Source organism: Halichoerus grypus, chromosome 3 (genome assembly GCF_964656455.1).
Source record: "Halichoerus grypus chromosome 3, mHalGry1.hap1.1, whole genome shotgun sequence".
Classification (NCBI taxonomy): domain Eukaryota; kingdom Metazoa; phylum Chordata; class Mammalia; order Carnivora; family Phocidae; genus Halichoerus; species Halichoerus grypus.
This window is the reverse complement of record NC_135714.1, coordinates 153341660-153356449: the sequence shown is the minus strand read 5'-3', so window position 1 is coordinate 153356449 and position 14790 is coordinate 153341660. Positions and strand designations below refer to the sequence as shown.

The 14790-nt window shown below is 43.6% G+C and overlaps 1 protein-coding gene and 1 long non-coding RNA gene across 4 annotated transcripts in view; one reads left to right on the top strand and one right to left on the bottom strand.

Moving 5' to 3' along the window:
- The window catches only part of PRSS55 (serine protease 55), a 109772-nt gene that overhangs the window by 36874 nt on the left and 58108 nt on the right, over nucleotides 1-14790 (top strand). The gene's annotated exons all lie outside the window — the stretch shown is intronic.
- Nucleotides 971-13235, bottom strand: LOC144381399 (uncharacterized). Its single transcript, XR_013446583.1, has 3 exons — nucleotides 12642-13235; nucleotides 8256-8752; nucleotides 971-1156 (listed from the first exon to the last, which is right to left on the bottom strand). It is a non-coding gene; the product is annotated as an uncharacterized LOC144381399 (long non-coding RNA).

Below are 14790 nucleotides of genomic sequence, written 5' to 3'. Positions count from 1 at the left end.
GCAAGAGCAAAGCAATGTCATTGTCCAAGAACCAGCTGTCAAAATAAGGGTGAGTAATTAGCTTGTCCACTTTCATCCTCTTCGAGTTCTTGGTGCCAACATTTCTTTCACTATGTATAATCTCCAAGCCAGATCTTATGTAAAAACAAAAGAAGGAGAAAAAAAGTTAAGTGGTGGAAGGGTTAAAAAGGTGGGCCTTAAGAGAAAATAATTCCACCAGTGTGAGACTGTGATCCTGAGAGCTGGAAGGATGGAGGCATCTGGGACCATGCACTTGGGCCCTGACTGGGCAGAAGAAGACAGACCTGAGTTCCAGTCTTGCCCTGTTGCCAACCAGCTTTGGCCTTGATGGCCTCGTGGGCAAATTCACTTGTAAATTTTATTAACAGATGTCTGAAAGTCATGCTATGCACAAGTCATTGAAGGACTTGATCTTGATTTACAAGAAGAGGTGGACTAGCTACTAACAAACACCTGGGAAGTTTCTCAAAAATACTGATGTATGGACTTGAGCTAAGATAGCACCTCAGGAACTTCTGTCATGCAACCAGGTCTGGTGCCCTGCCCTTGGGTCCCAATCGCTTCTAGGAGTCTCTGACTCTGTGGTCACTGTCAGCTTACTTTCCCCCCAAGTAATAGCAAATACTTAGGGAAGTACTTTCCAAAGGTTTGGACCGGGACCACATGCACTTGGCAAGATGCTGAGAAGTCCAAAGAACACTTGTTCTGCCATTTGGGTCCCATGAAATAAGATGTAAAACATCCTAGGAGGAGAACAGCGTCTGTACCACTTGCAAAGTGTGATATTCAGTCACACAGACATATAGTTAACCTACTAATCAAATATAGTATTTGATTTTGTGACTGACAAACCTGGGTGGAGTGTCCAGGAGAATAATAAGCATGTAAGGACAAATATTCTACCACATTGGTTAAAAAAAATCTGTTTGGAATACTTACTTACTTCTGTTTATGAAGCAATGGGCTGCAGTTAAAATCCACCACATGCTGAGGATCGATCCTCCACAGAGATGTTTCCCGTAGTAAAGAATACTCACCTGCCATGGAAAATCTGTAAGGTCTGCAGGTTCCCCGCCTATGATTTCCAAAGTTTCTGATTTCTCAGGTTTGCTACTTTTTCTTTGGCCACATGTCACTAAAAGCAAAAAGAAAGAAGAGGGACAAGAGAACCAGGGCCCAACAGTCAAGGTTGGTTGGCTTGAAAGAAACTTAAATACAGTGCCCCCTTCTTCTTGCCTCCCCAGCACACAGATAGCGATGGCTTAGCCAGGTTACCACCAGGTGGGAGATCCATCAAGCAAGAATGATGCTTCCTAATGCCTATGAAAGGCATCAAAATTGTAATATTGTGCTTATGGGGGAACAATGACTCCTTCCTTCACCATAGCTTTGCTTTTTGGAAGGGTATCCCTCTGAGGGCTTGTGGGAAGGGAGACACAACCACAAACCCTGGAGCTGGATCTTGTTATTGCCTCTCATTAAGGAAGCCCAAATGGGAGTATTCATTTATTTGAAATAGGGCCATGGTATGCTGTCTTTACATAGATCATAAAATCCTTTTTAGCTCTGGACTCATATTTTCAACTTCTATACCTGGATGACACAGACATCAGAAATTCTACAGGCAAAGGGAAAGTGATCAGCCCCTCCCTTCCTAACTGATTGCTCTCCTGCATTTCCTATTGTGATTAGTGGCACCGTTTTTCACTTAATTTAATTCTAGGCATTCCAATTGCACCTTAAAAGGAATAAAACTTTTGGCATTTCCTATGTGATAGGATTGTTTTGAGATCTGTGGATGTCTTTCAAATGTCATTTGAGTAATGAGAAAAATAAATATCATAAAATCTAAAATGTTGAGTGCTTACTACTTGCCAGGCACCATTCTGTTTTGCATAAAACAATTTAATTCTCACGTAAACTCCATGAGATAACTGAAATTATTATTGCCCCAATTTAAAGGTGAGCCAATAAGGCAAGTTTAATGCTTAGGACATCTGGCCAAGACCCAAAAGCTAATATGCAACTGAGCTAAGATTTGAACCTAGGCAGTCTGGTTCCAGAGTCTGTTTTCATTACCACTAGGCCTTCTAAGTGTTAACCATGTTTATGCATGGGGAGAAAAGACAATGACATTCAAAATTTTCCACAGACAAGTATAATATGAAAGGTATATCTATTCAAACCATCTCCATACCACACATCACTACCATCCATGTTACCATCACCAAATATCACCATAGCCATACAACCCCGCCACCACACAACCCTACCACTACATATCCCCACCACATGTCCCCACATCACAGGTCATCACAGCACACAACCTCACGACCACACAACCTTGCCACCATACAACATAACATACAACCTCACCACCACATGTCCCTACCACGTCACCCTCATCACACCACTCATTACTACCACATTTTACCACAACCACTGCCAAAGACCAGCACTGCTACTGCTTATCTCTGCCTTTGGGTTTCTCTCCTCCAACTTTCCTGGCCCTTCAGCTCCCCAGAAGTACCCTGCTCCTTCCTATATCAGGGCTTTTCCCCATGCCTCTGCCAGAAAGACAGGCTCCTCCCTCATCTGTCTTGCCCCTCTTTGCCTTTTTAATTCCTGTGTATCCCTCACATTTTAGCTCAGTTATAAAATCCTTTTAGAAATCTTCCTTGCCTTTTGTACCTCTGAAACAAATAATGCAATATATGTTAAGAAAGAAAAAAAGAAGAAGAAGAATGTAGCAGGAGGGGAAGAATGAAGGGGGAGAAATCGGAGGGGGAGAAGAACCATGAGAGACAATGGACTCTGAAAAACAAACTGAGGGTTCTAGAGGGGAGGGGGTTGGGAGGATGGGTTAGCCTGGTGATGGGTATCGAGGAGGGCACGTTCTGCATGGAGCACTGGGTGTTATGCACAAACAATGAATCATGGAACACTATATCTAAAACTAATGATGTAATGTATGGGATTAACATAACAATAAAAAATTTAAAAAAAAAATAAAGAAATCTTCCTTGCCTTTCAAGATTATATAACCTACCGTCAGTATAACTTTCTTTTCTGACACCCTACTTTCCACTCAGAACACTAACAACAGAAATTATATATTTGTGAAACTGCTGAAGTCTATTTCCTCCATTAAATTCTAATCTCTATGAAGGCAGAAGGCATGTTGCATGTTTTGCTAATTTTCATATCCCCATTATCTGACTTAGAGACTAGTACATGGTGGAAATCCAATACATACTTATGAATAAATGAATGGACGGATGGTTGAATGGATGGATGGGGAGGGAAGTAAAGGTCTTAATATCAGTGGTAAAATCCTTGACCTACTAATGATCTGTACAGGTTATCAGGAATTGAGGGACCTTAGTTCATACCTACAGAGTCAGCTGTCTTTTGAGTTCCTAAATCAGAAAGCCTTGGGCAGGGGGACAGTAAGTGGCCCATAGAGGTGTCATTTCATTTGAAGATGCAAAGAGAGAATAAGAAACTGGTGCCCAGGAATATCTGCTTCACCCACATTGCTCCTGTCAAAGGAGATGTTTTGGCATTCCCAGTGGAACACCACACACGGCAAGGACCCTGCACCCCAATCTCCAATGGAAATGTTGAGTTTTCAGGGCCAACTGGGAAATCTTAGAATTAATATACAATAAGGCAAAGTTGGATCTCTGGGAAATTTTCTAAATACTTAAATAAAATAATAATTTATGAAAGTTTAAACAAAATTACTGATGATTGGGAGTCAGAATAGATTCATAGTTAAAAATCCCTAATATATCAGTCTTTTGCAACATAGTAACTACTACTTTTTGAGCACCTACTATGAGTCAGCTTCTGCATTGTGCATGTGTGTGAGACATTTAATATTCCCAGCAAACCTCTAAGATATGTTTTATTATTCCCATTTTATAGATGAAGAAATAATCTCTGAGACATCATGTGATTGCCCATGATTATTTAGCTTATATGAGACAGATAGGGATTTTTCAGTCACGTGTGTCTGGTTCTGAAGTCTAATTATCTATTCTTCTTGCCTGTAGCTTTCATGGTATATCTATATTTCAACAAAGCCTCTGCTCAATTCTTTGAGAATCTTATTTGGCTAAAATGATGGTATGTGATTTGATGATTGCTCTCTAAGGTGAACGTCAAACAGATTGAGACATTATATCCAAAGCATTGATCTTCAAATCTGTGTGTACCTGCAATTCTGGAGTGAGGTGGAGAAAAGATTTCACCTGGAGAGCTAAGTCTGATTGGGGGGCAGTGGCTATCTGCAGTCCTCTATGTAAAACAGGTCCAAAGGTGCATCTAAGCTCAACAGAAAAAGGGACTATGATCTATCAGTAGTTTTTGCTGAAGGTCTGGGGGTGTTGGATTGGCAGTAGGATACCAAACCAAGCCAGTGCTAATAGATACCTTTAAAATTTAAATGGGTAAAAAGTCATCTTAAACTTGGGGAAAAAGTACACAATAATGCATGACATGAAACTGAGCAAGAACTAATATTACAGATTACAGAATTGAGATTGAAAATTATCTGGCCAGATTTGAATCCTGGGCATGAACCATCAATATCAAACTCAATAACGAATAGACTTGCAACTCCAGGTAGAAAAATAATAGATCCAAAGCTCTAGATTGTGAAGGGAGGTTGGAAGTTTTCATATGAAAATATCAACCATAAGATGCTGACAACATGACATCACTGCTAAGCTCTCTGCCTCATAGATGGCAGCATTTGAATGGTTGTCAGTCTGGAGCCACACAGGTAAGAATGACATTAACAAATGGAGTCTATTCAGAGATGAGTGGCCAACATAAGAAGCCTTATAAGAAACATGAAAGGAAAGAAGACTCAGGCCTTCAGACTCTTGCATGATTTTCTTAAAGATGAGGCATCAGGGTTATTCAGATCCACCATCAGCGGGTGGAAACTGCAGGGTGGTATGAAAAATCTTACAGAAGTATAAAAATTCTGCCATATAGTTATATTCTATTTTGTTGGCATTTGCACAGAATTGAGGCTGACCTAGACAATCTGAGACCCGTGCACGTGAAGTTCAGGAGAGTCCCTGGGAACCCAATTGTATATTATTTGTATTAAGTATTTGTATATTCTTTGTGGAATTTCTCTATAGTGGAACAGGCTACTTGTAGAGTCTTTAGTTTTCTCAAGGAGTGCACTTATGATGAGCACCAGGTGTTGTATGGAAGTGTTGAATCACTATATTGTACACCTGAAGTTAATATTACATTGTATGTTAAGTGGAATTTAAATAAAAACTTTAAAAAATTAAGGCATTTAATTAAATTACCTCTAAGGTTCTTTCCCGTTCTTCTTTCCCGTTCTAAAACACTACTTTTACAGTTCAAAATGGTGAGGGGGAAATATTTTTACTTGAATTACATTAATGTAAAATGTCATCTTTATTCAAATTCTTATATACAAATTTTAGCTTCCTTATTCTTAATTTTTCCTTAAGAGGTATATGATTTCAATTACAACATTTTAAATGCTTTATTGATATTGATGTCAGGCTGCCAATCATCATGCATACTGAAATGTCCATGTATTTACATGAAAAGTCTCATAGAAGTACAGTAATTTTTTCATATTTTCATATGCTAATGGCTCAACTTTGTTGAAAATTACATAGAATTGGGATTGACTTGAAAAATAGAAGACCTGTGGTTGTGAATTTTAAGAGAGTCCCTGGGAGCCCAAGGGGCTCTATTTTCTGTAGATAGAGAATGAAATGAATTTTTGGGTCTGTCAGCACCACAGAGCAAAATTCCACGGGGGGGTGGAGGGGTGGGCAGAGATGTCCCTTTGCAAGTCCCGCCTGAATATAACTGAAATAACTTCAGACTCTAGATTTTTCCCAAGTGACTGATTGATCCAGACCCAGGGATATGACCAAGCAGATAAAGATAGGAAGGTCTCATTTCGGCTTTTTAGTCCAAAGTGGTTTCTCTTTGCCCATACTATCCAGGTGTCTCAGAAAAATATTCTTTCTCCCTAAAGATTCTACTGATATGTTGGTGACTATGAGAGAAAGAGAATGACTGGAGAGACAGAACTCAAGTGTGCAAAAGGCACTGTGGTCTTAATATGAAAAGTTCCTGGCTCTGTCCTGGGTGGCAGGGCACCTGGTAAAGAGGGAAGGAGGTGGGGTTTGGAGTCAGAAGTTCTGAGTTGGCTGCATTGTTTGCTGGTTGTGTGACTTGGAGCCAGTGATTTAACATCTCTAAGCTTCAGTGTCCCCATCTTTAACACAAATATAAGTATGAACACATGCTGTGTTAATGTAACATTTCATGTAACATTGATTTAGAGGGATGGCATTTGGCTTCACTTTAGTCTGGAACAAGGAGAAAGAGGCCTGGGTTTTGCCCAAGACCCTTGGTAAAATCTGGGGTCATCTCTGGGCAAAATTTTAGTGGGAGAATGTACTTCCTAGTTGTCTTTCTACATCAATGGCCATACTTATGCTCTTCTGCTGAATCCTCCTGCCCTTCTAAAACCCAAGTCTCAGTCCTCAGACCACTTCTCTCTCTTTGCATTTTAGCTAGGGTATCTCCTCCCAGCCATAACTTCCAATATTATCTTTATACAGAAGATCTCACATTTGACCTCTCAGACCTCTCCACTCAGCCCTCAACTCTTAACCAACTGCCCTACTCAATATCTCACAAGAATGTCTAAGAGGCACCTCAAACTTAATGTGGCCCAATGGAACTATCAACTTACCTGACCCCAGTCCAAATCTTCTTTCCTATAAGTTGTCCATAGTTCAGTAAACGGTACCTATATGTATCTGTTTGCTTAGGCAAGAATATCATCTGGAAGTTATCCTTGACTCCTCTTCTCTGTCTCCTGGCATCCAACGCATCAGCCAGTAGAGTCAGCATTGCCAAAAGATATCCAGGAACCAAACCCTTCCCTCCATGCCTCCTGCTCGAAACCCATCCAGGCCATGATCCCTTCATACTCACTCACTCTTGTCCCTACACACTCTATCCTCTGCAGCAGCCAGTTTCTCTTCCTCAAGTATCTCTCATTTCTCACTCTCCTGTTTAGACTCTCTGATGGCTTCCCATTGTAACCAGAATCAAATCCAAAGTCCTTACTGTGCCTTTATGAGGTTCAGCATGATCTGGGCCCCACTGGCCCCTCTGAGCCCATCTCTCTTCAGTGCCCCCTTCCCATTCATTCTGTTCCAGCAACACCAGTCTGTGTGCCTCCAAAACATACTGAGCTCATTCACTGCTCAGGGCCTTTGCACTTGCTGTCACATCTGCTTGGAAATATGTCTCCTTCTTATCAGATGGATCTCAAAGCCTTCCTGAGGTTTGCTGAAAGCCTTCCTGAGACCACCTACTAGTAGAGTCTCAACAACCACCTATAGGCCTTCCATCATATAAGCCTATTTTCGTGCTTTATATCATTTAATAGGAACTGAAATTAACTTACTTATTTACTCATATTATATGTTTAATACATTCTTCCCTTCATTAGATAGTAAAACTGCATGAGCATAGGAAACGAATATGTCATTCTCTGTTATAAACTGACTCCTAAAACAACTCCTGGTACATGGTAGATGTTTATAATATTTGTCAACCAACAACTGACTGAACATAACACAAATTTCCAGAAAGTCTCAGGACCCAGGGAGAATCCATAGTAGCTATTAATACACTGCCTTTATTATAGTTATATCATGTTACTGTTTTGCATTAGGCCAGTAAGGCTCCACATGATCCTTCAGAATGTTTTCCAAGAGAAAGCAGCCTTACTCATGGCCTTGAAGCTGCAGGAATATGGCTAGTTGCATCTCCAGCTTGATGACTGGTTACCCCTCTCAAAGGGTTTTCTTACATCAGCCATTCACTATGGAAAACTCTGGGACCTAACATAGACATAAAATACACACACACACACACACACACACACACACGCACTCCGCATGTAACTTTAAAGTTGAAGGTGTTGTGGGAGCAATGATCTGACAGTCTGGTCCGGGTGCCCCCTGCATGGGATTCACTTAAGGGGCTTATTAAAAGTGTAGTTCCCTGGATCCCACTCAGAACTGTGGAATCAGCATCCTAGAACTTGACCTTTTGAACAAGTTCCCCAGGTGATCCTCCTGCACCCCAAAGAGCAAGGGCCCCAGTTAGGCACAGACACAAGAACACCACGAGACACCTACGTGCTAGGGAGCTGTGTGCCCAGGGCAGCAGCAGGGTGACGGGCAGCAGAAGTACCACTCTTCCATCTTTCCATCCTTTCATTGGCCTTGGTCTTAACTCAAGTCAATGGAAAGACTTCAGGTGAGATTGTGCAGATTCAATTCAGAGGGACCAAGTCTGGTTTTGCTCTCTGTGCCTACTATCTCACAGCCTGACAATCAAGGTCACAATGGGGCACTGGGTGAAGCAGTCATGGTCCAGACAAGGCAACCAAGTGGCATCCTGCACCCAGGACCTGATGATTTCCATGAGCCAATCTTTTGGGATGTGGAACTGGGGGCCAGAGGCAAGAGAGTAGGAGGTCTCCACACCAGTTGGGATCCTGTAAGTCAAGGCATCTCAGATTCACTAATGCATCAGGACAGAAGAGCTGAAGCCACTCCCCAGGAGAAAGGATCTGAAGCTTCTGGTCCAAACAGCTCAGGTGATACAGCAGAGTGAGGACAGCCTCGGACTCCTAAAGAAGAAGACTCACATCTCCAGGGGGATCTTTGGGGAGCTACTGAACTTTGAGCCTCAGATTGAACTTTGAGCCTCAGATTACTCATCTGTACAATGGAGATAACAATAATACATCATTATATTGTTGGGAGGATTAATGAGATAATGTGTGTATCCTAGCACAGGACCTGGCAAATACCAAGCCCATGATTTTAATTCTCTGCTAATATCATCTCTACTAATGTCTTCTCTCTACTAATTGCATCTCTACAGGCTCTGGCAAAGGAAGGTACATTGACCAGCACTGTCTAAAACAAGACACGCATAAAGTACAGCTCCATGCAGGGTGGCTTTTGTTGATGCAGTTCATTCATTTGTTCACTAGGTTAGCCGGCATTTTATGCAGCACTTTCTACATGCCAGGCTTGTGGGATGATGCAAAGATGAACAATATTTGTTCTCTGTCTCCCAGAAGCTCATACCCATCTGGGAGAGACACGTGACCAAAGACATCAACAATACAGTGGAGTAAGGGTATCACTGTGAACTGTAGAGAGGTACCTGACCCAGTCTAGGAGGAGCATGTTTATGTGGTGGGTGGCAGAAAGAGGCTATTAGAGAAGATTCTCTAGAGGAAATAAGCTCTGTCTGGGCTGAGTCAGTTTACAAAGAGAAAGAGTATTAGAGAAAGACAGACAGGCATTTGTTGTGGATTGAATGGTGTCCTTCCAAAATTCATCTTTTGAAGTCCAAAACCCTAGTACTTCAGATTGTGACCTTACTTGGAAATAAGGATGTTGTAGATACAATTAGTTAAGATGAGGTCTTCCTGGAGCAGGGTTGGCCCCTAATTCAATATCACTGGTGTCCTTATAAGAAGGGAAAATTTGGATATTCACACACACACAGGGAGAATGCCATGTGAAGATTAGAGTTAGGCTGCCACAGGCCAAGGAACTACCCAAATCTAGGAGAGAGACCTGGAACAGATCCCTCCCTACTGCTTTCAAGGGGACATGACTTCTTGACACCTTGATTTTGGACTTCTGGCCTCCAGAACTCCAAACAATAAATTTCTGTTGTTCTAAACTACCCAGTTTGTGGTACTTTGTTATGGCAGTCCTAGGAAACTAATGATGGCATTCTAGATGGGTGGAAAACATGTGCAAAAATACCAAGATGTACGGGAACTATAGGAACTTTATTTTTTTTTAAGATTTATCTCTTTATTTTTTATTTTAAAGATTTTATTTATTTATTTGAGAGAATGAGATAGAGAGAGCATGAGACGGGGGAGGGTCAGAGGGAGAAGCAGACCCCCTGCTGAGCAGGGAGCCCGATGTGGGATTCGATCCCAGAACTCTAGGATCATGACCTGAGCCGAAGGCAGTCTCTTAACCAACTGAGCCACCCAGGCGCCCTATTTTTTATTTTTTAAAGATGGAGTACTGTATGGTAACTAACATAATAAAAAATAAAAATAAAAAAATAAAATATTCTGGAAAAAAAAGATTTTATTTATTTACTTGAGGTGGGGGGGGAGAGGAGCAGAGGGAGAGGGAGAAGTAGGCTTCCCACTGAGCAAGGAGCCTGATGTGGGGCTTGATCCCAGGACCCTGGGATCATGACCTGAGCCAAAAGCAGATGCTTAACTGACTGAACCACCCAGGCACCCCAAGATTTATCTATTTATTTTAGAGAGAGAGCATGAGCAGGAGGGGCAGAGGGAGAGGGAGAGAGAATCCCAAGCAGACTCCATGCTGAGTGCAGAGCCCAACGCAGGGCTTGATCTCAGGACCCTGATATCACCATGCTGAGATCACTGCCTGAGCAGAGACCAAAAGTCAGCTTAACAAACTGTGCCACCCAGGCGCCCCCTACAGGAACTTTTAAGTTAAACCATATATAATTGCTGTTTTAGTAGCTCCAAAATTGTCTTAATATTGGCAATTTCAAATGGTCCACTAAAATATTGAGCTGGAATAATGTACGAGTTTGAGCAGGAGACAGAGGTCAATTTATTGAATAAAGCTCAAATCTGAATAGTTTTCCCTACTATGCAGCCACTGAATAATTCTCTTGAGAAATCGCCATGCATGTGACAGGTATGCGGGGAGCAAGGGTTATTACTAAAGATTGGCAAGGAGCTGTAGATGTAAACATTCTCCAAAATTCTATACATAATGGGTTTCCATTTCAGGGGAAATGACTATGGGCATTTTTCTTTCCCTGGCTGTCTTGAGGCTTTAAAATTTATCTTTAAAACTCTTGGAAATATCCTGTCAGAATAAGTAAAAGGCAGATGAAATATTAGGAAATTAGTTCATGTTATTGGGTATAGACTTTTCACACAACAAGCATTTACCATACTTCTCATAGCTGTAAGCAAAGCATCAGAATTCATCCACTTAGCTCATATTTTTCTATGCCAGGAGGGGGCCTGAAATGGGAGAGAAAGCTTCCTCACTGCTGTTCTTTGGAAAACAGCATGAAGTTGAGTTTCACTGAGGCTATAAATGTTTGTATCCTTTGGGGGTACTGGAGAGCATGTTCATATGAGGTCGAACAGGGCAGAGATAAAGAACTCCCAGTGTCACCCACCATCCTGCTTAGCTTAACCACCTTGTTTCCATGGCTAGCCTCAGAGTCCAGAACAAGAAAACACAGCATATGCATTATTTTCACTCAAACCCCAAAGAATCCCCAAATCTCCCAGCACATCAGTAAATGAATTCACACCTTTATCAAAACACCATTGTATGAAGACATGTGTCCACACTAAAATCTCACAATGGTTATAGTGGCTTTATTCATAATTGCTAAAAACTGGTAACACCCTACATGTCCATCATCAGGTGAATGGATAAACAAACTGTGGTCCAGACAACAGCACCACTATTCAGCAGTAAAAAAGAACAAACTATAGATAATGCAGCAACGTGAATCTCAGATGCATTATGCTAAGTTGAAGAAGGCAGACACAAGCAAGTGCACTCTGTATGATGCCATTTAGATGGCATTCTGGAAAAGACAAACAACAGGCACAGAGAACACATCAGTTATTGCTAGGGACTGGGATTTGGAGAAGGGTATGGATTACCAAGGGACAAGGGGAACTTATTTTGGGAGGGTGGGGAGTTTCTATATCTAGATTGTGGTGGTGGTTACACAGCCATTTGTATTTGTCAGGATTCATAATACCGTACACCTTAAAAAGGTGAATTTACTAAATAAATATAAATTATACCTTATAAATCAAACTTAAAAAAAAAAAAATGCCTTAACACTTTGTGCTCTTCAAAAAGCCACTGATGTGAACCATAAAAGAATTGCCCAGTTTGTTGAAAGCCTTTTTGTTGTGACTTCAAGGGCCAAACCTGTGGGGGAAAATCATTCTTAAATACTGTCTTAGTCTGCTGAGGCTACCATAACAAAATGCCACAGACTGGGTGGTTTATGCAACAGAAATTTATTTTCACAGTTCTGGAGGCTGGAAGTCTGAGCTCAAGGTGCCAGATTTTTCAGTTCCTGGTGAGGGCCCTCCCTCTTCCAGGCTTTTGCATATGGCCAACTTTTCAACGTGTCCTCATATGGCCTTCCACAGGGAGTGTTCATGGAGGGAGGGATTCGGAGAGAGAGAGCAGGAGCACACACTCTGGCCTCTCTTCTTATAAAAACACTAATCCTACCGCATCAAGACCTCACCCTTATGACCTCATTTAACCTTAATTATTTCTTTATTATTGTAATTACTAGCTTACTTACTTATTGGGCCCCACCACCAAATATAGCCACACTGGAGGCCAGGGCTCCCACATATAAATTTTTGGACCATAACACCCAGCGGACAGGACAGTCCGGTGCCCCCGAGGCCGCAGTACCCGTCGCGGTTCTTGCTCACGTACTGCTGGTGGCACTCCTCCGCGTAGTAGAAGGGTTGGCCCTCCGGGATGTCGGTCGTGATCAGGCCATAGCCGTGCTCCGAAAGAACCTGGGGAGAGAAAGGCGCCGTGAGGACTGGATGCTGGGCAGAGAGGGTCTGAAGGATCCGGGTTGGGGGTCCGGCCATGAGGGAGGCAGACGCGGGTGGCTTGGGGTGTGCAGTGGGTCCTTGTGGGCCCAAGCTCTGCCGCTTCCCAGCTGGGTTATTCTGGGCCAGCTCCTAGCGCCCCGTGCCTCAGGTGACTGGGACCTGAAATCCCGTTTTCTGACTCCGTAATTTGCATTCTACTCATTACACCAGCGCTGCCCCCGGAGCGGGCTGGGAGCCCTGCTTTGGGCCCCGTGGGTCTGTGTGGAAGGGGCCCCAGGGCTTCCCGGGGGAAACAGCAGGGCCATGTGGCTGCCTGGCTGTGCTGGGAAGAATGGGCCTCCCTGAGGGCACTGGAGCAGGGCTGCAGGAGGAGGGGATGGAGGGGCAGGGGCAGGATGGGACTGGCAGGGCTGCGGCCCCAGCCCAGTGCTGTCCCCTCTGCTGCCAGCTCAGAACAGGCCCCCTGCCCACTCACAGGCTGGACCGAGGAACCCCCACGCGCTGGGGTTCTAGGGAGCTCGGGCCCTGCCTGGGGGCCTTGGACAGCAGGGGGTCATCTGGGTCTGTGCTCTGCCACTCCAGCCCCAGGAGCCTGGGGACTGAGGTCAGGGAAGGACGTGGCCTGAGGGCCTTTGTGGGCTCATCACCGCCCTCTGTGACCTACTTTAAGGCCTGGTGGCATCTGCTGCCAGGGAAAGAAACAGACACGTAAACACAAGTGGGGGAGGAGAGCGGAGCTATTTGGGGCAGGAGACAGATTAAGAAATAGACATTGTTCCCCATGGATCTTAGCCCGTTTCCTTTCCCTTTTGGATTTCAGCTGTGCCCTAATTCTTCCTTGTTGCAGGCTGCTCGGGGCATTTGGGCACAAGGCTACAGAGACTCGACCCCGGGTTTGCGGATTCCATTTTGGACAGGGACGCACGGTGGTTCTCGGACTTGTTTTTCCATGCAGGAAGTGCCTCTGTGCTGATAGCTCATTGGTCTCTTGGAGATGAAGTCCCGCATCTGTCAAGAAGGGTGGGTGAAGTCTTTGTGTTCCCCATCGTTCCACTGCTGGACCTGCCACTGAGCTCTGCCCTAACTCTGAGTTTCCATCCAGCCCTCTGATGGCTCTAGGACCGCGGGCTCAGCTGTGAAGGGAAATAACCCCGGGTGTATGAATCAGGGAGAGTCCGGGAAGGAAACAGAATTCCACTCAGGACGTTCAGATGGAGGTACTTTAGTGAAGGGATTGAGAAAGAGTTATGGGCATCGTAAAAGGACCCACATGTAGAAGGCATTCGAGAGACAGGTAACAGGAGGAAGTCACAGGAACAGGGAGAGAAAGTATACTTACTGGAATCCAGTGAGAATAGCAGGTGTGGGGCAGGGGCACCAAGCAGGCGCTGAGTCAAGGAGGGTCTCTGCCATTGGCAGCACAATGTCTCAATGGGAAGGGACAGGGAGGAAATATCCCCAGACCTCCTTACGTCCTGCCTATACCTTCTGTCAGTGTCAGTATCTCCCACTGCTGAGGGCAAGCCAAGTGACATTCAGTATCCCAGGTGACTCGGCCCCTAGGAGCCAGCCTACCTGGACCCAGGGAAGGACAGCCAATAGATCTGTAGTAGGGAAATGGGGGACAAATGGAAAATAGCTCTACAGAATCATCTAGTGCTTTATCCCAGAGAACAGAATTGAAAGCTATGAGGCATTCATATTTTAGGGCTGATATAGATATCAAGCTTTTTCATGTACATCAGGGCTTTGCCAGTGTTATCTCATCCTCCATAGCAATTGTCTGAGGGAATGACTCTTCTTGTTTTCCACATTCAGTAGACCAATTTGCCAAATATTGTATGTTGATATTTGGCACCATCTCTGCCTTTCTAAACTCCCCTAAAAATCATAGAGGCTGAAAGCTTGGGGTTACATTTCTGAGAATCCCAGCGGCCTTCAAATTTGGATCCTTAGCCAAGTTTCAGGAGGGAGAGAACAGGGAGAAACCATTATTTTCTCATAGCAGCTGTGTGCAGGCA